At 25.3% G+C, this 25932-nt stretch overlaps 1 protein-coding gene and 1 pseudogene across 2 annotated transcripts in view; both read left to right on the top strand.

The window, feature by feature from the left end:
• LOC102676412 overlaps nucleotides 1-24776 on the top strand; it is a 77780-nt gene extending 53004 nt beyond the window's left edge. The window contains exon 4 of one of the 2 annotated variants that reach the window (XM_031508916.1): nucleotides 24084-24776. The gene's annotated coding sequence lies outside the window, so the exon portion shown is untranslated. Of the gene's footprint in view, nucleotides 1-7817; nucleotides 8040-24083 lie in introns of those variants that run through there. The other variant, XM_031508918.1, reaches the window with a different exon arrangement.
• The window catches only part of LOC116185160, a 12957-nt pseudogene continuing 2015 nt past the window's right edge, over nucleotides 14991-25932 (top strand).

The raw sequence follows: 25932 nt of genomic DNA, 5'->3' as shown, positions 1-25932 counted from the left end.
TTAAACTTTGAATATATTAATAATTAAAATATATTAACATCAATTAATAAATTTTTGCATTTAAAATTTATAATATTTAATATATAATAATTAAAATGTAATAATTTTATACATAAGTAAATATATTATCTATAATTATATTTTAATTTAAGCAAATACATTATTTATAATTAATAATTAATATTAATAAATGTAAATAATAGTATAAATATAAATTAACATAAGTTTCCTTTTATTTAGAATTAAACTTAAGTTTACTGATTCAATTTTTTGTTTATTGTTAATTAATTTTTAAAATTAATAATCTTTCTAAAAAAATTATAAATAATATAAAACACTGTAGTTATATACTGTAGGATGAAATAATTTTATAAAACAAAATTAAATATAATTATAATCTAGCTACAATTACAAATTTTTTGAAAGAATGATTGGCATGTATAGATTAATTTATTTCTCAATTTATTTTAAATTGATGCAATAATAAAAAATAAAAGTAATAGAAAAACAGAATAAGTAATTGAAAACAGATTAATTTACAAATTGTATTATCGAAATTTTATATATTTATAATTAAATATTAATATCGTTTTCATTGTTTAAAACAATGTAAAAACAATGTACAAAATATATAATATTTTTATATTTATTATTTTCTGACAAATTGATATTTTCACATATAATGTTTTTTTAATTTTTAATTTGGAAAAATCTGGATTTTAATACTTTTCCAATGATTTACGATAAAAATAAATAAAAATTCTATCAAAATGCTATTAAATGATGTTACGTTCGTTCATGTATACTTTAATCTTACAATGCATTTTATATCACATTTACATCGATCAAATATTTGTAATATTGTTTTATTTTGCTTGTATAACTAGATTGATTGTGTAATAGATAATGAATAGATGATGTATTATCTAATAATTTTTATAATAATTATTATCTAATAATTTAAAATAATAAATGGTATTTTTTATTTTATATTACTTTTACTTCTTGTGTTGACATATGAAACAAAAAATTTGAAGAGTTTATAATACGTGAATATTATAATCTATTAATGATCAATTAAACAAATAAAATAAAACATGATATTATATAATATGTTACTTATAATTGTTTTTATCTTTTAATTAATATAACTTTAGAAATTTTCATTTCTGTTATAAAAAAATATTTTTTTAATGTCTTTATAATTTTATAATATCGAATTTTTCTTATTGATAAATAATTTTATGAATGATTGAACAAATCTATTCAAAGAAAAATTATGGAAGTTATTTCTCATATAAAATAAAATATAATATAATAATAAAATGAAGTTTATTACAAAATATATTTAATTTTTGATAATAAATAATAATTTGTTTAATATCATATTATATCATTTTTTATAATAATCATAATTATAAATCACCGGAGAAAACCTTAATAATAAGTTGTATTTTTTAATTATTATAAGAGAATAATTTTGAAATTAGATTATTAAATTATTTCAATATTTATAATTAAAATGATTATATAGTCAACTTTATAACACACTTAATAATGAAAACTGTATTAATGAAAAATAAAAGTAATTCAAAGAAATGCTAAAATGTAAAAAAAAAAACAAATGTTATGGAATATTGATGTTATATGAAAATTGTCCAAATTATTATAAAGAAACTATCAAAATTATCAAATACTATCATAATTTTTGTTATATTAAAACTATATATTAAGAATATTGAAAATCCTTTTAAAAGAATTAAATATATTTTAATGAAAAAGCTTGTTAAGTTTTTCATTTTTTTGATCTTAACTTTAATTAATTAATTATAATACATTTTATTATAAATTTTTATTGAGAAAATTGTGAAATAAATTAATAAATAATGCTCATAACTGGAGCCAATCAAGATTTACCTAGAAAAAAATAAACTAATATAAACTGATCTTTTCACAAATAACTTGCTTTTTGCTAAAATTAGAATAGTTTTTCATCGAATTTATAATGATAATCATTGTGTTAATCAAAAATCAGTTTTTACTTTATTTCACGTACAATGATAAAATAAAGAAATAGCATATTATCTAATAATGTTTATTTTAAACAATAAGTGGCGTTTTATTACGTTAATTTTTATTACGTTAGGTTCTTTTGTTGAAAAGAGAAAGAAATAAATTTAATAATAAGTAAAAATTTATAACATATATGTAATCTATCGATATTTAATCATATTATAATTTTATGACGCAATATTTCGTACTTTATGATTCGTATATAATAGATCTGAGATTATGAATAGAATTATATATTCACTTTCAAATTGTATATTTTAAGTAAAATTTTATGACAGAGAAATATAAATGAATTTTATTAAATCTTTTCAAAAACTGATGAATTGCGATTCTTGATGATTGTTCCTGCATTACTCCACACTGTATTAATTTTGATGCTGAAAATAATTACGGATATAACGACCGATATTTCATCGACAACTATATTTTGTCATCATTTTAATGAAATATCACGGATCGAACAGTGGCTTAATACCAAAAATGGCATAATACGTATAACGTTTCAAATTGCCAAGTACCTGTAAACGGTAGATTAAAATAGGGAATTGCCGGAAAGAAATTTATCATTATATAAGACTGACAGTAAAATTTGTCATTATCAATCACTGATTGTTTTCCACTAACAAATGTGATTTTTCAATGTCAAAAATGTGGTCTGAAAATAATGAGATTGTGAATTATATCCTATATATATTTAATAAACCTTTTTTTGACATTTGAGAAAAATTAAATGATTTCTTTCCTTCCTCTAGAAAGTGATATATTAATTGAAATATTTTTCTTTTTAAAATAATATTAGAAATTTGTATTCATAGAAATTTGTATTCATATTTGTATTATAATATTTATTTAATATTTACAACATTGACATTTTTTTAATATTTTTAATCAACAATATTTTTAAAAACAACAATTTTTAATTTTTAAAATAAAATAAATAAAAAGAAATCATAGAAATTAAGATCTGAAAAATAAGACAGCTGTGACATCATTACAATAATTATTTATATTCAAGATCTTAAGTTGATTGAAATTGTCTAATTGAAATTAATAAATTATAAAGCAAATCTATTATATATCAAAAATTTTGTCTCACTATAAAATGAATAGAGAGATAAAATAAAACAATTATTCATATTGGTTTTTCTAAATAGTTTAAAATTATGTCTGATAATTTTGATTGTAAAAATATCCATAATAATAAGCAGTTTGCAAAGCAAAATTCCGATAAAAATAAAAATACTTTATTAAGATTTATTTTATTATTTATTATTATATTTATTATTATATTTATAAATTTATATATTTATTATTTTTAATATTTTTAATATTTTTAATATTATAATATTTATTATATTTATAAATCAATTATTGAAGCTATTTAATTTATAAAAAGAATTATTTTTTTTTTAAAACAGATTAAACATATATCCACATAATAAAATTAAATCCTCATTTTTTTTCAAAAAAAAAATGTCGATTCTTAAAATGAGATCAAAATCAGCTCAAAAAACATCGAAACTTGAATCGTATAAATTTCTTGATATATGTAGAATTATTTTTTAAATTAAAGCATATAATTCATTGATTCGCAAATTGATTGAATTCTGTTGATAAAATATGTCCGGATAAGCGTGTTCGTACCAAAGCTTACATTTCCTTCCGATTTCTCAAGTTTCAACTCTTCCTTTCTCTCTTTTTCCTTCTCTCTCTCTCTCTCTCTCTCTCTCTCTCTCTCTCTCTCTATCTATCTATCTATCTATCTATCTATCTATCTATCTATCTATATATCTATCTATCTATCTCTCTCTCTCTTCCCTTATTCCATGTGACAGCTCGTCTGAACAGCAACCTTCTTGGCTGATTCACGGCAGTTGAAGCAGCTGGGCGCGAAATGCGATAAACTCTCGCGAATCCCTCGCGAGTGACGACGTCGAAAAATATTTACTCCTCGAATGCCCGTCGGGCGTTCCTCTTTCCTAAGCCTTTACCAACTCCCTTGGCCCTCCGTTTCTTTTGCCTATCCGTCTTTCCCTCACCGTCCGAGGTTTCCACTCACCCAGGCCTCTTTCAGAACACGCCTCGACAAGAACTCGTTTATCCGCGGGCCAAAAGTATTTACATAAATCAAATGCAATCACCATGCAATCTCTTTTTATATTTTTGCGAAAGCATGTCTCGAATATACGCGATAGGAGAAAATATATATGCGGGTATACGCATTGCAACTTTGTATCGTCATCCTCGCTTTCTGAGTGAACACGCAATTTTGTCTGGAAAAGTGTCTAAAGTACATGTTGCATATTCGTAAATGTTTCCGGAATGGCAACTTTTTTGTTGTCAACTTTGTGAGATTAAGTAGGTCACTGGGAAATTCTTTTTTTTTTTTTCATCTAAATGTATACATCTATGTTTAAAGTAATGTTTTTTAACTTTATTCGATAAATTTTCATTTGCAATAAATGAATAATTTTTTATCTCTTTCCATAATTACATAAAAAAATTTTATCAATATAGAATTTATAAATATTTGTTGTAATAATGTTTTAGTAATGATAAAAATTACATATAAATTAGGTATAACATATAAACCAACGACTTTTAATCGGCGTAATACGATCTTATGTTATGAGAAATCCAGATAAGTATAATTTAGATTTTTTCTATATAAATTAAAAAAAAAGTAATTAATAACTATAAAACTAAAGTAAATAATTTAAAGTTGTTATTATCTCATGCCTATAAATATTTTTTGCTGTAAAATATGTTTGTGAATTGATGTTAATAAGTTGAAGTAAATAACATAAAAGTTCAGTAGAAGCGAGATTTAGGATATTTTTGCTTAATTGAAATTAAAGTCGACTATAATTTCCAGTCGGCTTTGATGTCGCAAATATGATGCGCGATCCATCCTCATACTCATGTTCATTGAAGTATTAATTAATTGATGAAAGACAAATATAGATGTGACATTTGATTATTTTCGATATCGAATCTGATGTAATTTATTGAATCGATATCTACAGAAAAAACGTATATTACATTTTATAAAACTTATAGAATAGAAGAACTATTCATTGCTTATTATAGTAGTGAAAAAAACAATATAATATATCATGTAAATAATATAATATATATTCTTTTTCTAGTTTGTTCTTTCTTGTTCTAATTTGAAAAACAAATAATAATTAATTAATAACGATGTTTTTAGAAAATGCTTAGATCAAGAATGATAAACATCGCAGAAAGAGAACATATCGCGGAGATTTTCCATAAGGATATTCCCTTTCCATTTTACGATAGCAAAATTATTTCCCCTTTTCATGAGCTTTAATAAATATAATTGACAAGGAATGTTAAAAGAAATGTTTCTTTGAAACTCTCTTTGAAATATCTAATTCTTAATTTCTTCAGAGAAATTTGGATAATAATTTAACTCTACCTAAAAAGTTAACTTTTTTTTAAAATTAAGTTTTTTTAATTTTATTTATCATTAAAGTACGAAAATTGTAGCGATCAACATTAAAATATTTGAACTTGTTTATATTAATGAATCTGTTATTTGATACTATTCGTACGCGCTTGCGATGATAATGGATGCAAATCCGACATGTGTATGTACATAAATGTTTGCAACTTGTGATATATTTTCTTAACAATAAGTGAACTGTATTATAAATGTGTTACGCGTGTCTATAACGACATTTGGGTCTCTCACAATGTTCAACGTATCACAACATGATGGATAGTTACTAAGAAAACTATATCGTATCAAAATACGACGCATTTACAATGAAATTAATTAAATCTCTCTTGTTTTATTTTTTGGTGAAAATTCACGTTCTTAGAAATCTCTTCCACAATCTAATTGGGAAATAACGGTTTACCAATGGGATACGATAATAACCAATAAGATCGCACTAGCATGACTTGCGATACTTGACTTCAAATAAAATTCCTCACTAGTAATCAGTGTCGCATAAAGATACGGTGATAATCAGCATATGTTTATTATAAATTTCTCGAACATAGAATGTCATTGGAATGTTGGATGTCATTGAATCAACTGTGATTAGATGTCATTCTTGAGATCCATGTGCGCTCCAGCAAAGTGAAATGTATAAAAAATATACAATTAAAAGTAAACTATTCTAAAAAAATTATATATATAATATATAGTAGATAATATTAGTCTTCTTAATATCATTTTTCTAGCGATAATAGGGAGCTAGCGATAATAATAGTAAAAGAAATTTTTGTATAAAAAATGAACTTCTTTGAATAAGCAGATCGTAAATCTCGCGAGCAATAAGTTACAGATATGTAATATAAATATATTTTAATAAAAAAATGGAAATAAAATAATATATGTATAATTGAATTTCGAAAAATATAAAATATCATTGTTATATTCATATTATTATAATTCTCAAAAGTCTAGAGTTATAGAATTTCAATTTTGTGCATGCGGCATGATGTATTTTCGGCTTAATTTCCATTGGATCATACTATAGAAGAGCGGAGGACGCAGGTGCGAAATAGGAAGCGCGTCAAACTCTCGTAGCACGATAATTATAATTAATTCTATCGGGACTTTAAAGTTCCGGTCTTGGTATGTGACTGAAGGGGCGTGGATACGAGGGTTAACTCACCGTATACTTTAATGGAGCTTAACGAAGTTTTAACGTGCGACGGTTCACCTTCCTCCCTCAACTCTGCAAAGATTTCGAACGTTTACCTAGTTTCACTTGCAAATATTGATACTGGCGGAGAAGAGTAAGTTTAACGAGTCCAAGTTCTTCGACAGAGTTCTAAGTCCGTTCTAATCTTACCGTCGATCGTAATTTCTAAAGTGAATTAATTCTGTCCTCTGTACCGGATATTATTGAAGGACTTAAGATGCAGTTTGCGATGTATATACCCGTTACTCTCGAGACTTCGAAGCTTTGTTAAATATCGTAACAGAGATCTTGAAACTTATCATGGGTCATCGCGTGGTTTATTTAAGATTCACTTTGTAATATCAGCTTCTTGTTTTTCGAATTTATTCATTAGAGATTAATTCTCGAAATTACAAATGAATATAAATAATAATATATTTGGTTGAATATAAAGTTTTAAATAAATTATTTAATGCTAAAAATTAATACAAGATAATTGAGATATAGATTAAAAGGGGGTAAATAAATTAATAATATAAAAATATAAAATTAATAATATAAAATTATATAAATGTAAGTTGAAAATGTTATTCTATTTCTAGAATTAATGGAATTAATGAATTGTCAATTGAAAATTATTACAGTTTCCAGTTAAATAGTTGAATTTCTATCTTTTTTCATCAAAAAAAATTTTTAATATTCAAATTTCGAAAATTTTTTGCCCCATTAGAAAAATTTCAGAAAAATTATTTAATATTCAAATTTCAAATAAAAAATAAAAAATAAGAAATAAAAAATTTTAAATTCTATGAGAAAGATTCTATGAAAATAAATTTTTCAATATTTATATTTTAAAAATTTCTTACTCTGTTAAAAATATTCTAAAAATATTTTTCGATAGAATAAAAATTTTGAAAACTTTGTTTTATGAAGAATCAAATTTCAAATTTTAAAAATATCTAAAAAAAAGTTTCTGTTAAAAAAAGTTCATAATTTTTGTCGTTGTTTGGACGTCAGTTCCATAGTGATTGCCGATAAAAAGAGAGAGGAGATAAAGTCAAAAGCGAAAAAACTGGTTTTCAGGAAAGGAGTTAGCGGTCGACGGAACGATTATGCGAACTGACAAGTGAAGCGGTGCGTAGCGGCGTTTTCCACTGGCTGATCGTAATTTACATTTGAAATTGCATCGCGGGCATCGCTTCAATTTTTAACGATACTTTCACGTGGATTTTCATCAACGATTTTCAACCGCATTCGGAATGGTCGCGTTAATTACACATGCTAACGACTGTTAATTTCCACGATAAATTGTAACTGCATTGTTCACAAACGCGTGAATAATATAATAATAATAAAAAAACTTTAGGATTTTATACGATTTGAATAACTTTCATTGTATTTATGAAAGAATTATATTGATAAAAACAATTTTTATACGATAAAACTTCATTTATATTATTTATTTATATCTAGCTGAGCTTGTAGAGCTAATTATCTGAATTATCGTATTTCTTCAATTATATAATATAATAATGCATTGTATCTATGATAAAAAATAAGCAAAAATTAATGCATTAAGCATTAGTATATATACTCTGAAAATTATTTCTAAATTTATAATATTAGTTTTTTTAGAAAGAAAAATTCTTTTACATGAATTTTTATTGATTGGAAAAAAAATTATATGATAATGACATGCATAGCCTAGTTAAGTGAACGTGTTTGTCTCCTGACAGATTCATATAAACATCTATAGTAAAAATGATTTAAAGATTAAAAATGTTTAAAATAAATTACATTACAGAGCGAATTTTTTTGCGAGAAACAAAATATTATCTAAATATTTCTAGATTTTGCAGGCCAAAAGATAAATTATATAATTATCATTATACAAATAACTATATACATATGTATATAATAGCTATATACAGTAAGTTTAAAAAAATGTATCACTTATTGATAAAATTAAATTGTATTTATAAAAATTTATAATAAATGATACTTATTAATGATACATTTGTATTAATAAATAGTAAAATGCAATAATATATTTTAATATAATATATTAATAATGTGATATAATATGTTATAATGATTATAATATATTAATAATATGACATTTGGTCATGAACACAATTCATAGTTCATAAAAAAAAGAGCGAGAATTTAGTTCATAACAAGAAAAAATGAATTATTCATATATTAATTTCTTTTCTTATTAATGATTCTTATGAAAATATTAAATTATTAAATATTAAATTATCAAATATTTTCTTACTTTCGAGTATATATTTGTAACAATAAAATATTTCAATTGAAATATTTTTGTTTTTGGAACAATATCTACTTTTTCTGTCTTTATTTTTGAAAATTTTTAGTAATTTTATCTTCTTAATTTTTATTTAAAGATTGTGCCAATTATCATGTGAAAATTATAATGATATGTCAATAATTATTATTGTCATTCGTATTAATATTATTTAATTAAATTATATAATTAAATTAATAATATAATTATTAACTTATAATTATATTATTAAGTATTATATTAATACTTTTTCGTTTTTATAATTTTTTATAATTTTAATAATTACAATAATTAAGTTATTCAAATTAATTATTCTAAAACATTTTTCGAAATAAAATACCTTAGAAAAGAAAATGTGTCAATATTAATATTTTAAAAAATTCCTTCATTCATTTGTTAATTGTAAATTTAGAATCATAAATATATATATATAATTAAAAGAATATATGTATATAATAAGAATATACATATATAACATAATATATATATGTATATAATAATATAATATTATATGTTTCATATTTCCTCAAACGTAAAATTTTAAAATAATAATTCTAATATATACTGTATTTCCATATAAAATTAATATTTCATAAAAATCAGTACACAATGATAAAAATCTTATAAATAAAATAAAAATTTCCTTTTTTTAGCATGAAAATGTACTTTCTTTATTAAAATAGTTTTAAATTAATAAATTTGCTTAAAATAATCTTACTGTTGACAACTTAATGTTGTCTTTATACTTTATATTAAAGCGTACGCTTCTTTTTTATTTTTAACATAAGAAATATAAAAATATATCAAATCTTCCTATACATCAATTCTCTCCAATCTCCTCTATATATGTATAAATATAGTTTAAGAAAAGACAATTTCAACTTCACTATAATAAATGAGAAACTAACATAAAATTATAATTAAATCAACGATAATTATTTATCATTTTTTAAGAAAAAGAGGGAGAGAAATATAGAGAAGCGTAATCTTAATAACGTCTCGGATCGAATCCATCCACGTTCTTTGCGCGCACTAAATCATTTCCGATTTCTGGCGTCGGCGTTTTAGAGATGCTTCGAGTAGCGTTTCAAAATCGTCTTAAACGTCCGATAAGCAGCTAGTTATTATCCGAGCCGGTTTGCAGATCCGGTTGCCGAACCGTTGCAGCTGAGGGCCGATTGCGCAAATCCGGATTATCCTTTCGCTCGCGCGGATAATACTGAAAATCGTTCCCGGTCTGATGCCGTTCAGGCGAAATTTATGCGCCTGTACTTCTTGAGGAGCCTTGTCCAAGCCAGAGGAACAATTGACGAGAACCGGAAGTCCTTTGGAAATTTCCTTTCGCGAATGAAATTCACATAGGATCGTAGTGCGGTTATGCGTGCTATATTCGTTAAATTTCAATTGAAAACTCGAGGAATTACGAGTGACGTGTTGTTTTAATTCCGGTCTACCGAATATGCGATTGAATCGAAAGGTAAATTCACCGTGAAAACGCGACAAACGGCCCCCGTTTAATTCAATTTGTCGGGAGTCGTTTCCAATTCGATCTGACGCACTTTTTAACCGATTTTTTGCAAAGTCTTTGATCTTTTTTTTATAATTATAATGATTATTCGAATCGGTTTATCGGTCAATTATATTCTACGAATATTGATTTTTATACGATACTTTTGAACTTTTATTAATTTCATTCATGTCATTTAAATTCTTAGATGTTTTATAATTTTAAGAAAAAATACGTTGTTATATATTGTAAAAATAATTTTATAAGGGCAATATTAATAATATTATCTTAATTTTTTCGAGACTTAGAATCAAATAATTTTTATAAAGATTAAACTCGTCGTAATTCTTTTGACATCATTAAAACCATATAAATTGTAATTCCGTTATTGAAACACAAAATTCTAAATAGAAACGAGATTATATATATTTACAATGAAGGATAAAAGTATTCATATACCTTTTAAAACGAAATAACTTTTTTATAAATATTAAAATGCATCACACAATTTGAATTTTTTCAAATATTAAAAGTATTAATTTACTACTTAAATAATGTGTAAAAAAAATTTTTTTTAAATTGCTATTAGTTGAAATTACAAAGACAAAAAATAAGTCGTGATTTTTAATTTTTTTTAAGCCTATAATGAAAATTTAAAATATATCTTTTGTTTACATACATACAAGCTATATTGACAAGTTCCAAAAATATAATTTTTTGCTTGTAAGATAAAAAATTTCAAGTTGTGGAATAAATAATTGATTATCAGTATATAAAATATTATTCATATTATTTTTATATTATGATATATTCCTATGATAAATTATACAAAATTATTATTAACTATAAAACAATATCATTTATGTATTAATAATATGTGCAAAATTGGCAAAAATTAATTTAAAGAAAAATAAAATAAAATTAATTTAAAAAAAAATAAAATAAAATTTAGAATGGCAGAAAAACAATTTAATACGAATTTTGTATATAATATAGTTTTATAAATTTGAAAGAAAACAAATCTAAAGTAAAGAATATTATGTTAATACATAATTCAATATGAAAATATATTTCTTTTAAGTGTTACAATTTTATTCAATTAAACATGATACTATATTAAAAAGAATAAATGTAATAATGGTGCAAGAACAATCGAAATTGACACATATTTGTTTTCTGTTCAAAATTCTATATTCAAAGTTCAATCGTACAGTATTTTCTTAATTATAATATATTAATTCGTGTGGTATCGAAATTGTATTTGTGTCGAAATAAAATCTAAAATTATAAATCAAAAGAATGTATCAAAATTTTAAAATAATGTAATAAAAATATTCATATTCATGAATGTTATTCATTTATTAAATTTAATAGCTTTATTAAGATTATATTGTAGAAAGACTAACGTAATTTTTGCATCGTGTTTTATATCGAATATATCGAATATCGAATATATATGTATTAATTGCATATATATATAACTTGGAATTATATAAGAACCAAAACTTGTTTCTATTTATATTTAATTTATATTTAATATTTGTATTTTTCTTATTTTCTTCTTTTATTTATTTTGATAATTAATTTATTTTCAAATTAATTTCTTTTCGATATAAATGAAAAACATTAAGACTAAACAGAGAGTATAAAATGATGTTGCGTTTTTGAGACAAGAATTTCGAGAATCCTTAGAATTATATATTTTTTTAGTAACACTTTGGTGTGGCTGGAGTTTGAATATGATTTTGGGATTTGAGACAATATTTTTCAGCTATGTCAATTTGAACAATCTGATAATCAATATCATTCGAGAAAATTTATTACAAATATTCGTAAAAATTTTTTAGGAACAGTCTGTAAGTGGCATAGTTTTTCAGCCTATTCTAGAATCTTTTCCTTGCATTGGAAATCGGAATTATCGGATTCAGATGATATGCACTGATATGTTCTACCAGAGACATGCAATCTTTCAAAATAATGTTAAAAATATTTCACAAGATGAGAACATGAGCGTTTATAAAACTCGAGAAAGAAGAAGAATGTTTTGAATTTTTGAATTATATGAATCATTGAACAGTCCGTATTAAAAGAATACATTGAACTATTAGAATATTAATTTGAACTCTTGAACTTTATAACTTCGAATTAACAGAACTCTTAGAAATCGCACATGTATTCAGTGACAAACATAAATTTTCATTGGCACATGGAGTTTGTTCTTAATTATTTATAATAAAACTTTATAATAAATAAAATTATTATATACCATAGTTCCTGGATTGGAAGAACAAAGCATAAGTAAAATAATTATTATTATGTATTTTTTCATATGTTTATTTATATTCTAATCAAAAATATCTAATTTATTTATGAATTAACTAAATTAAGTGAGAAATTCATCACTATCAATATATATAACATATCATGTTCTCTTAATTTAAAATATCTTAATTAGAACAATGTTCATCTTTCGCAGACGCAATTACGATTAAGAAAAATCTCAAATAATTTTTATTATTTTTCCCTTAATTCTTTGCAAAGCTCGCTTATCCTTGATGACTCTCGCGATTGATCCACGAGACGAAATGAGAAGACAGCGTTTCGAGTCGGTCGGTGGACGCGAATGGCGGAGATTACCATGAAAAATGGCCGGTCGAAATTGCCCCGTGTCTCCTTAATGCTTCTCGCGCTAATTACTCCCGCGGAGGGATTTTATTCTTTCATTGTTCTCGTCATTTTATGCCGCGGTTTTGTCGCGGTACCTCCAGCTCCGGAACCGTCATCCCTCTTCCCTTCGTTTTTACGATTTAATTTCGGACGATATACCCTTTAAAACGTCTTCAGAATTCTCCCTCGTCTATCCTTCGTGCTCAGAGGGCGGAAACACCGACGATTACTCGGTATTGTTTTAAATACACCTCGAGGAAAGGGGACAAAGGTAAGAAGGAATCTGGTCGAGGCGTCGCGGTAATTTCGAAGTAATGTTGGAAACGCGGAGACAAAGGCTCAACCTCTTTATCGTAAACATTCTTTAAGAAAGCTCGCAAGGAGATAAAGTTACCGGGAATTTAGTATTTTCGTAATACTATGCTAAATTATGGCGGTTCACGACTCGTGTCTTTCTTCTGTTTTCTTTTTTTTGGAGATTACAAAGGATGGATTCAGTCTCTTCAATCGTTCAAATTTCGTGTTAATAGTCGGAGCCTGAATCGAGAACATCGAGCTATCTGCAAATTGTTTTAGCGTTTTCCAAGATATTCCTTTGATTCATTAACCTGGCAAAGAAAGATGTTGTCTTCGTGAAAAATATTTTTAAACTTTTAATTTTTTAAAGAATACTTACATTTAAGAGAACTATATGATATAATAATTATTATTTTAGTCATTTATATTATTTTGATGAAAAAGATAATATTAAATCCTCTTAATGTATTTGTGAAAATATGTATATGAAATCAAGATATACATATTATATATGTATATAATTATTAATATGATGATTATATAATATAATATATTATATAATATAAAATTATTATCATGATTCAAGAATTTTTTCTTTTTATTAAATATGAATATTTTCCATAAATGCATTCTAAGATCAAATAAGAGAAGGAAAAAGATTGTAAATCTATTAATCATTAATTAATAGAATTACATACAAATATAAATTATATAAAATTATATAAAAAATTATATAAAAGCAAATAGTGAGAAAGTAAGAATTAATTTTATCACAATAAATTAATTATTAAAATTTTAGGATATCAAAAAATATATTATTTCATCAATATATTATTTCATCTGAAAAATGTATATATTTTTGACTGATTTGTAAATAAAAATTTTTTTCACATTACATAAGATTTAATGATATACAAAAAAAGTTTTGTATAATTTTTTCTTTAAAATATCTGTTTCATTAATGATATGTATGTATAATGAAAAAGTATTTATTATCGTACGGTTTGTGCATTCGAGTATGATTAATATGATTAATATGACATTTCAATATGGATATCCATAATAAAAAATTACTTGATATGCTACTTAATATGGGAGAGATTTTTTTAATTGAGAATTATTATTATTGTTAAAATTTTTGTCATAATTATTATAACTGAATCCATATCTTATATATTCTCTATCGCCAAAGATTTATAATCTCATTATTTATATTTTTGTAATGAAAAAAATAGAAAAACAGATATTTTTTTTTTTAGAAAAACAGATATTGTGAATATATATTGATATTTCTAAACATTATCTATACAACATCTATATATAATGTTAGTTCGTTTAAAGAAATTTTGGATAAATATGAACTTTTCTAGTTTTTAAAAATCACTAGACTATAGACTAACAATTTCACGATTAACAATTAAGAAGCAATTAGAGTAAGGATAGAATTGTATCCGTTTCGCTACAATAATAATACTTCATGACATTGGCTATTGAAATTGCCGAGCAGCAGGAACCATCCTACTTTCGTATGCATGCATAGTAGCTCTGCATTATTGCAGCTTATCCGGTATTACGCTTATGTGACGCCAGTAACATCGCAGCCTTAAGCGCACACACTGTATCGAACACGGAATTACCCCATGAATTCTCCACTCGCGAAGAAACTCCACGCACAGTGCTTTGGGCTTGCCACTAAGTCACACGCTCATTCTGTACAAAAGGATTAATTTTTTTTTTCTTTCAGAGTTCTTCAGAATTCTTTTTTTTATATTGAACATTATATTCAATATACATTTAGAATATTCTTTTAATATTTTAAAAATTAATTCAATATCTAAAAATAACAAAACAAATATAATTATATAATAACAATAACAAAAATTTATATAAAATATATTTTATTTTATCGTTTAATTATGATATTTATTACGAGTTTTGTGTTTTTATCTATTTCGAAATATAATAAATATTTTACATTCAAAAAATGAAAAGTATTGAAAAAATAATCATATGGATGACAAGATGTCATTTTGAACATCTTCGGAAAAGATAATCAAATATAAAATAAATAAACAATTATTTCAAACAATTCAGTTATGAAGAAATTGATATATCGATATGATATATATTCAATTCATTAAGTTAATAAATATCTATGCTTTCATGAATATAGACATATTGTTTTAAATTTTCATTGATTAACTCAGAATGTATAAAACATATATGTAATATTATGAATTCATTTTGTAAATACTTTCTTTTATATCTTTTTAGTAACAATTAATTTCTTCAAAAATTTATTTCTAAGAATTTTGTAAATTACAAGTTACGTTTGTCGTTTATGAGTTTATATTTCTGTGTATAGGAATAATAAAAATTTACCTCCTATCTGGAATCTAAAATAAAAATAAAAATAAAATATTTTAATACTCATACACACAAAAAAAGAAAAAAATGAACATCGTTTAGAACTAAAACAGCCTTTTGTATGCATCTAATAATTTTTTTCATTTCAATTATCAAAATCTTCATTTTAAAATACATTTAGATTAGATTTTAATTTAAACATAAAAAGATCCAATATATGGAAAATTCATATCAATACAATTACTTTTTGAACCCAAAGTCATATTTTCAAACAACCGAAGAACATGCAACATCTATATAACTATCTCATTAAACTCCACTCCGCGTATCCAACCCTACTACGCCGCAAGAAGCCATCCCGATGCATTCCACCCTCTCGTTACGCGGACCGGGTGGTCGCGATAAATTCAGCGCTTAAATCGGCTGGCGAGTCGCGAGGCAACGAGAATCGAATCCACGTTGGCTGCCAGGGGTTAAAACCGAGGGTAAACAAGAAGCCATTTAAATGGAACGTCTATCGCGTTTTTGCATTCTTCTCGTTCACCTCGCGTCTTTCTATTCCATTACGTAAATTACACCCCGTCAATCCTCCCTCCATGTGATTCTTATGTATTCCATCCTCGAAGGATGCATCTAATTTTCCTTCTTTATTCCTCTTCTTGCATCCTATCACATTGAAGAATCGATTTTATTATATATTTAAAATTTACGCTAGTCTTGTTTCGAAAACCCTCGAAAAGACCCTTCTCCCTTCGTACTCCGATATCGATGTCATGTTCCAATATTCCGGAGACAACCTCCATTATGGCATTCCGATCCTAAAGTCGTAAGAGGCACGCACGAAATTCAGTCATTCGAAGGCAGACATTAGATGCTGTTGACGATGAATTCATTAGAGGGCTGATCCCGATCGCAGAGAAACCCTTTGGAATCTTGGATATGTTTCACATACCTCTTATTATCGACTTATTCCGGACACTATAGTTCATGAAAATCAATGGGAATGAAAGGATAAACGAAAAAGAGAGTGGACGCATTAATGGCTGAATCAAGGAAAACGATAGATCGATAGATGTTATTTCGATGCGAAGATAGGATAGGATTGAATAAACACCTCGAAGTATATAGAATTATCTTTGAAAAGGATAGAGAATTTGTTGACTTGACTTTATTAAAGAATAGAGAGTAATAGCAAGTGGTTTTTGGCTCTCAATAACTGTTCGCAAGTTCGGTTCCATCAAGAGATTTCAGAATTATTGATGAAATATTATAATCTGTTTCACAATTAAGATTAACAGAGATAAAATGTGATTAATAATAATTATATAGTTTATGACTTTAATATATGTAGAAATCATTCTTTTCAAAATTTAAATTGTATAATTAATTATAATTAATCAATAATAAATATATTGAAGAAAAAAACTTGTAAAAAAACTTATATAATTTTAATATTCAATTTTTTAAAAATCAAATAATTGACTAATTGGAATTAATCTTTGGCTTTCATGATTCATACTTTAAATCTATTTCACTTCTCTGTAAATAATCATCAACTTTATTTATATTTATTTCATATATTTTAAATTCAACTCTCGAATTCTTAGATTCCATCGAGTTTTTTTTTAGTACTTTCTTCGAATTGAAATAATATTTTGAATAATATTTGAAAAAATATTTAATTATATTTAATCGTATTAACGTATTTATAATTTCTATTCAATTCGTCGCAATCGAACGATTACAACTCGACAAAATTTTATTTTTCAAGGCGATCAACGAAAATTGATCGATCGAATAACCGGCAAACAACGAAGCAACTCGACGAGACAGGGAGTATGGAAAGCGTAAATGCAATTACGCATCCAGCGCTCGTTAATCAGGGAAAAAATGTACGAGTTTAATTTCATATCGCGATCGACATCGGCCGAGGCTGTATCCTGTCGGTTAACGACATAATCTCGTTAAATAACGACGTGATTCGGCTGTGAATTCGACTCGAATTGGAGAGACAGCGAGTACTGCTGATTACGGGACCTACTCTCAAGCATTCTAACAACATCGGTGCCCTCCCTGTGGATGTAATTCACCCTGGCAACCCTCATCCCTGGGAACCTACTTCCCTCCAAACCCCTTCTATTTCTTGCTCTCTGTCTTACTAGAGCACTGCAGACGCATAGACATCGTTTGACTCGAAGCGCCCGTTTCGAGATTTAAGCCACGATCACATCTGACAACTACTGAAATTTGTGCACGAACGATTTACCTCTTGGTAAATAGCTTAATCAAGTACGACTAGATGGTATGTATATAGATCTGTTCGTGAGTTAAGAATCACATGAGAGGTTGATTCGTTCAAATTTGAGAAGTTTAAGAGATGTTTAATATTTTTATATTAATGAATATCTATTTTTCTAATTGGCATAAAATTAAAAATTTGTACAAAATTATCAGAAAAAAGAATTACTGAAATCAAAAATTGAAATTTAATATCAGAATAATATCAGAAATTTGATTATTGATATGGAGCATATCTATCTTATATGTCTTTTTTACACAATATTTTTTCATAGTTTTTTTAAATATGTTTTACTTATTTTAGTACAATTGTAAAACATATTAATTAGTTCACAGAAAATTTTATAACAATCGTGTATATTCTTTATGAATATAATTCAAATTTTTTTTTTTAAATATATAGTGAATGTATTTTCTGTAACTTTTTTTTCATATATGAATATATAACAAGAATCTGAATATATTTTGTTACATTTTATACAAGATTATATTTTTTGTGTTCATAAAATCTGATTATTAATATTAAATATAGAATAAATAATATTTCTTCTATATTTAAAATAATTAATTATTTAATTATTTAAAGATTTTCTTCTAATATAAGAATTTATAATCTTTATAATCTTCTATACTTACATATATACAATTAAAATTTACATTTTTTGTTCTATTTTTATTTATAAGCAGAATTAGAACAAAATTTATAGCACATATATACACATATATGTATATTTTTTTCTAGAATATAAGAAAATCTATAGTTAATTTTTTATCCTTTCCATTATCGATGCATAAAAATTTTTTATTCACTTCACAAAAAATCTTTTTTTTTTTAATTATATGAATCAAAATCAATTTACATGAATAAATTATTATAAAAATAAATAAAATATATATAAAATATATAAATGTATAGATAATTTTTATTTAAATCAATTCAATTACATTTAAAAAGATTTCAAAATACAATTTTTCTTCTTTTTATATTTTTATAACAAATGTCAAAATAAATAATTCATTTTTCATCACAATTCCTTCTTTTTTATATTCGTCTTCATTCTTCTTCATCAAATTCATCAGTAATTTTTTCAATAATCACAAAAATTATTATCTATTATAAAATCATTATTATAATACAATAATTATAAAAAGAATTTGCATATCATATATATTTATTATATCTAATAATAAAAATAATTAATTAATTTTAAATCAAACATCAAATTTCATATCATTTCATAGTACAATCATACAATCGATCATTTTGACAAAGATTTTGCAGAATATCTTTGTAAATAATGTACATATTCTTATCAATAATGTTTATCGTTATTCGTGCAAGATCGCGCCGCCCAATTCGCGGAAACATCTATCAAACTTGTCTGATTGATTTTAATTAGAATTTTAGTAAATTTATCTAAGAATTGCTTTATTAATCGATATACGACCATTTCATGATAGTAGAAAGATTTTTATTATGGTTGATCGTATAAATGTATATAACATCTCGAACCTGATAAGTCACTAGAGGAGGAGTTTACGAATGGAATGATAGCCTATCCACATCGTGTACATTATTCCTCGATATCGCGATAGGAAATACAAATTGTTCACTATTTTCTTTAATCGCTTTTTCTCGAAATTGTAAAACGAATTAATTAATATAGATTTATAAGAAATATACTATAACTATTATAAAAAATTTTATATAATATATCAATATATATTTTTAATATATCCAATGCAATAATATCAAATATTTAAAAATATATAAAAATATAATATATAAGATAAATAAGATAAATTATTATCGGAAAAATAATATTCTTTACTTGTTGATAAATTTTATGTGAATTATAATTTCTTTATTTTATAACATGAAATTAAATAAATAATTGTGATAAATAAGTATATTTGTAAAAAAATATAATAATTTTCTCTGTTATTTGAATTATTTAATACAAATTGTATTATTCTAACATATTATATTTGACAATGTATCAATAAGTTATTATTAGAGAAATAGTGATATTTATTTAAATGACCATTAACGAAATTGAACCATTGATTTGAATAATATGATCAATAATATAAAATTCTATAAATTCTCTCTCTATATAGTAACTGAAACAATCAATTAAACAAATTTTAATTTTGCAATATTTTCTTTTTATTTATTATGTATTATTTATATTGAAATGCAAAAATTTTGAAAATTGATTATTTTTGGCTTGTTTTATTTTTCGATAATTCGGTAATTCAATTCTAACATTTATTTGAATATATCATAGACAAAAAAAATATTATATAATATTCATACAATTAATGAAAATAAATGTGTTTTTATATAAAAATTCTGAAATCCATTTTTACGTTTTACGACTTTTATCGTTAAACATACCGATCATTCATTATTCAAATTACAAGAGGGAAAAGTAATCACGTAAAAATAGTCACGTAATGCACATTTAAACAGCACAAAATATGACAAACGTTATCTACAAACAAAACTCAATCCAAACAACGTGCGCGAGGGTTTCTCAAAGAGCCAATTCTGGCTTCCGAAATTTCATAGCTTATCATACCGACGACCGTCGCAATAATACCTATTTACCACGTATATCTCGAAAGCTGCGCTGGTAAACGGTGCCACTCGAGCGTCGTGCAAACAGAAAGAAGGGGAAAAAAGAAGAAAAACTTCCAGTGCAGAAGAGAAAGGACGCAGTCACCCCTTGTTTCCGCTTCGTCGACCCTCCAATCTTGGAAGAGGCAGAAAAATAGAAACTCAGGAACCAGAAACGAGAACGCGAGACAGGCCCAGCGAAACGAACATACGTGCGAGACAAAGAGGGAGAAAGAGGGGAAAAGCGTGAAAATGAGTGAGAGAAGAGACCTAAAAAGAGAAAAAACGAAGGTAGAGACTTTCATACGAGAAACGAACGATACTTCTCTCGCGTCTGGAAATAAAATGAATCGTTGAACAAAATGGTCGGAACGACGGACGTAGACACCTGTGCCGAGCAACCAACTATCTTTCCTCTATCGTCTTCCTAGAAACTTCTACGGCCGATTTCCTCTCCCACTCTTGGCCGGTTAGATGGGATGAATTGCGCTTTTAGCACTTGACTTTTAAACCCGGTAAGCGGATCAATCCTATATAGCTACTTTTAAATGTCGCCTCTCTTGCTTGACGATTTCACCGGCGTTGGCGACGACAACCACGTAGACATTGTCGACGTCTACAACGACGAGGAGAACGACGAGATGACACTGGTTGCAGCCATCGTCGTCGTCGTCATCGTTGTCGCGTGAAACGGCGCGACGTCTCACGGATTAACTCATTCGAGGGTTACGAGGCCGCGATTATGTGCCACCTGCCACGATTGCGGACGCTCTGGAATTAGTCTGTAATTATACGTGGCTCTGCGTGAAACAGGTAGTATTATGCTCATCGTAAATGAGAAATGAAATACATATATGTAATTCTTACTGACTAATTGGATTTTTCTTATTGTTACTTAGTTTACGTATTGTTACTTAAAATCAGTTTTCTGTCTTATTATTTTCGATCATTGACAACATGGTTTTGACCCATTTAAAAATAAAGATTGATTTATGTTTTAAGCAATTATTAAATTATATATTACATTTAATAATTCCAAACATTTGAAAAATGTGAATTATTTATATCTTAATCATAAACATATTCTCAAGAATAAGAAAATGTAAGTAGGACATTAGAATACAATATTGTTTTAAAACTTTGTTTTGTTTTGTTCATCACTTCAAAAATTGTGATCAATTAAAACTCTTTCTTTTCAGTAAAGAAAAGAAATTTTATTTATAAAAAGTTCTTAAATAATATTTTGCAGAAACTTAGAATAAATAAGTAATTTTTATAATTAAAAACTATTTCATAAAATCTAATTTTTTTATATCATATAAATTATAAGGAATTCTTTATAATGGAAATAATTTATGAAGTATAACTTTAAAACTATTCTGTTATTCTATACTATTCTGTAAAAATATAAAAAAATATAATTTAAGGAAAAATATGAAATTTGTTTGAAATAATTTCATTAAAATGTAAAATTGTTCAAGATTACACGAGAATTATTTTCTAGAATTATTTTCCATATTGATAACAGTTTTACAGGAAGTACTTCGACTTCTTAAAATCGAATAATAATCTTATTATACTAATTTTTTGAAAGAAAACAATTATCTTTCCTGGAAAGATAATTGTATATCAATAGATTTTGTTTTAATCTCAAAAACTAACTTCTACAAAGATATTTTAATTATAAGTCACAAACTTTTATGTGAACAAAAAAAAAATTAATATAAAATAGAATAACATCTAATCTTAAGAATAAGCATCTAATCAATCAAGAATGATATACGCAGATGTTCTCGCTTATTATTACTGTTAATTCGAATACAGGGTGGGAAATTGTGTAATAAAAAAAAAAAAGAAATAATATTCACGTGCTTGCATTCGAGAGAAGTGTTTATTCTAACGTGATCCACCATTTTCCAAGTAATCATCGATTATCGCTGCGATTCCTACCACTGTCCTGCAAGATATAAAACCCTTAAAACTTTTATGCCGCTAACTTGTTAACTAATATTCGCAATGATAAGCGATAAGATGCCACGTTATACAGTGATTCGAATTACTAATCTAACGAAAAAAATCTTATTTTTCTCATATAACATATTTAAAAAATTAAAAATATATTATTAATATTTAAATGTCTAATTGAAAATAATTCAGATATAAGATATAACATATTATATAATTTTGTTATTTTTAGATCCTGGTAAAAATGTTCCAAAATTATGTATTTCATGATATATGAGCATGAATAAATTGCATTCAAATAATAATTTATCCGTTTTTTAAAATAATATAGAATAAAAAATATTTGTTATTATTTATAAATCTGTTATTATAAATACAAATTTTATCTTAATAAATATTTATAGTATATTTATAGTAAATCTGAGACATGAAAAAGATTTTAACATTTTATGCTTTGTGTCATTATATTATATTAACGTGTTACATATTTTTAACAATTCATGAACAACATGAACAAATTTTATTTGAATTAGATATATTTAGATATCATTTTAAGTAATATAGAACGGAATATTCATTTGCTATACATGGACTATAGAAGGAAGATATAATTTCTACTTTAATGAAATATCTACGAATAATTATAATAAATTTCCATTAATTTTCTTTTTTAATAGTTTTCTTTTGTTTTTAAAAAAATTTTGTTCAAATTTATATATTTTATTTTTTATATTTTTTGTTTAAGAGAATATAATTTCTATTCTTGTGAAATTTTTTCTAAAAAAAATGGTTTTTAACAACTTTTAAAGAAATGTTTTTATAGAATAACTTTGAAATTTAGTTAAAAAAGTTCCAAAAAATTTTCATTGTTATCAGATGTAAAATATTATTTTTGAATGTTTATTAGAAAAGATTTCATAAGAATTCCAAATAAAATTTTCAAATTATTATATTTAACAATGTATATTATTAATATATAAAATAAAAGATACATATTAAATATTATTATAATACTATTCACTGAATAATATTTGTTAATATAATAATTTTTTTAATATTGATGAACAATGTAATAGAATAAATTTTTTATATAAGAAATTTTTATTTTCATGTAAGTTCTATTTAAATAAAAAAATTTTTTTTCAAGAACTTCTTTCTTAAGAACTTAAAATATTATTATGAAAATTTTCTAACAATAAAGTCATTATATATAATATATTACGTTAATTACACTATACTATTATTATATAATTATTGATTTTCAATTTTATGTAAAAATTGAAATATGTGATTTCAGAAAAATGAGATTTTGTTTTAGATTCGAACCGCTGTATGCGTCGGCTGGACTGATCAGTTCTCGTTGAAAATTCGACGCACGTCGCGAGATGTCAACGGTAACCGTGGAAAGAACGGCATCGTCCTGTGTGCCTGGTCCACACGGATGAGATTTAATAATGTAGAGTAGCGGGCTAGACGTTAGGTACACACCGGGATTGGTACACACCGCTTTCGGGCGTCTTCAATATCTGAGCAGCTCAAGAACCACATTGTCTAGGGCGACGGCCCAACCCCTGAGAGTGCTTTATGACTCTCTCTCTCTGTCTTTACTTCTCTATCCCTGGTCAACGATTACGAGACAATGACGAGCATTATGCGGCGGATAATGGTCCAACGGGTCGCCATTCACCCGGTGCACGTGCAAAGAAAGCATACTTGACAAACATCCCCCTTTCTAGATCTTGATTGAATTATGCCTCTCCGGATACAACCATATCGACTCCGCCTTTCATCCATCCAGCCGAAACATATAGAAAGATATGGACAAAGATCGAGGAATTATGTTGACGTTAGCCACGTGAATATATAAGATTGTTGCAAAACTTTTTTTTGTTATTTATGCATTTTAATGGTCATAATTTCATATATAACCGTTTCTTTTATAAAGGATATTTGTTCATTGCTTATTTTTATGCTTATATAGTTTTGTATTAAAATTAATCATAAAAGAAAAATTTTTATATATTTCAAATAAGATATTATTTATTATAGGAAGTTAATATATTTTCAGAATTTTTGGAGAATTTATTCTAATAAATATAAAAAATGGTAATGTCAATTGAAGTTTATTTATTCAGTTATAAATAAAGTTTGTTAAACGAGGTGACTCTATCTCTGTTATATTATTCATTATATTTATTCATCTCTGTATTTATACAGAGATTTTCTCTGTATTTATGTTTATTTCATCTAAGTAAATTTCTATTGCTTATATTTGTTTTCTCGTTAAGGATATCATTATTTTGAAAAACGGAATAAATTTTTGTAATAAAAATTCTTGTATTAGGATATTCCCTCCATAGGAAACTTCATACTTCTTTATATAAAATTATATAAATGAAATATATATTATATAAATGAAATTATATATTGAAATATATAAATATGTTCCAGTTTGATCATTATTCTTAAGAAATAAAATCATGAAAGATTTAGAAAAACATAAATCTATAATGAAAAAAATAAAAAGAGATTTTGACAACATATTATATGTTTTCAAAAGCACGATCTCTGAATTCTTTTCTTTCGATAAATTTCCCAATTGAAATATAAATAAAAATGAAAAAATTGAAAGATTTCTTCTCAAATTTTTTCATTTTTCTTTCTCGCATCGTCAAACGTAATCTCTAATTCGAGTGCGTTTTCGCAAACTTTCTGGATGGACAGATAATTTCTAGACGAGGAATGAGATGAAAAGGCGAAAGAGTGAGGAAAGACGAGGAACGCGTTACGTCGCCCTCGACATCCTTGCATTTAGGAGACGGTCGAGAGCCCTATTCCAATTCCGCTGAGTTAATTGGAATTGTTTGCCGCAGAGTCTGCGAGCCGTTTGCCTTAGTCCCTGTTTCTCCGCGTCGTAGATCCTTCGGTCTACGAACTCATCGAATCCGTGTTGATGTGATGTGTTTATATGTCAGAGTGACATCTTTAATGGAATTAATTCCTTTCGTAACGATTTAAATTCTTATTTCTAGAAATAATGTGATTGAGAAAAAATTATGTTTTATGAATTTTATATGTTTTATCATTTTGCAATTTTTCAGTTATTTAATTTTGTAATTAAATATCATTATGAATTTTAATTGCATTTTTTATGATCTTCTATTGA

Source organism: Apis dorsata, unplaced genomic scaffold (genome assembly GCF_000469605.1).
Source record: "Apis dorsata unplaced genomic scaffold, Apis dorsata 1.3 scaffold_113, whole genome shotgun sequence".
Classification (NCBI taxonomy): domain Eukaryota; kingdom Metazoa; phylum Arthropoda; class Insecta; order Hymenoptera; family Apidae; genus Apis; species Apis dorsata.
This window is presented reverse-complemented; position numbering and strand designations above follow the sequence as displayed.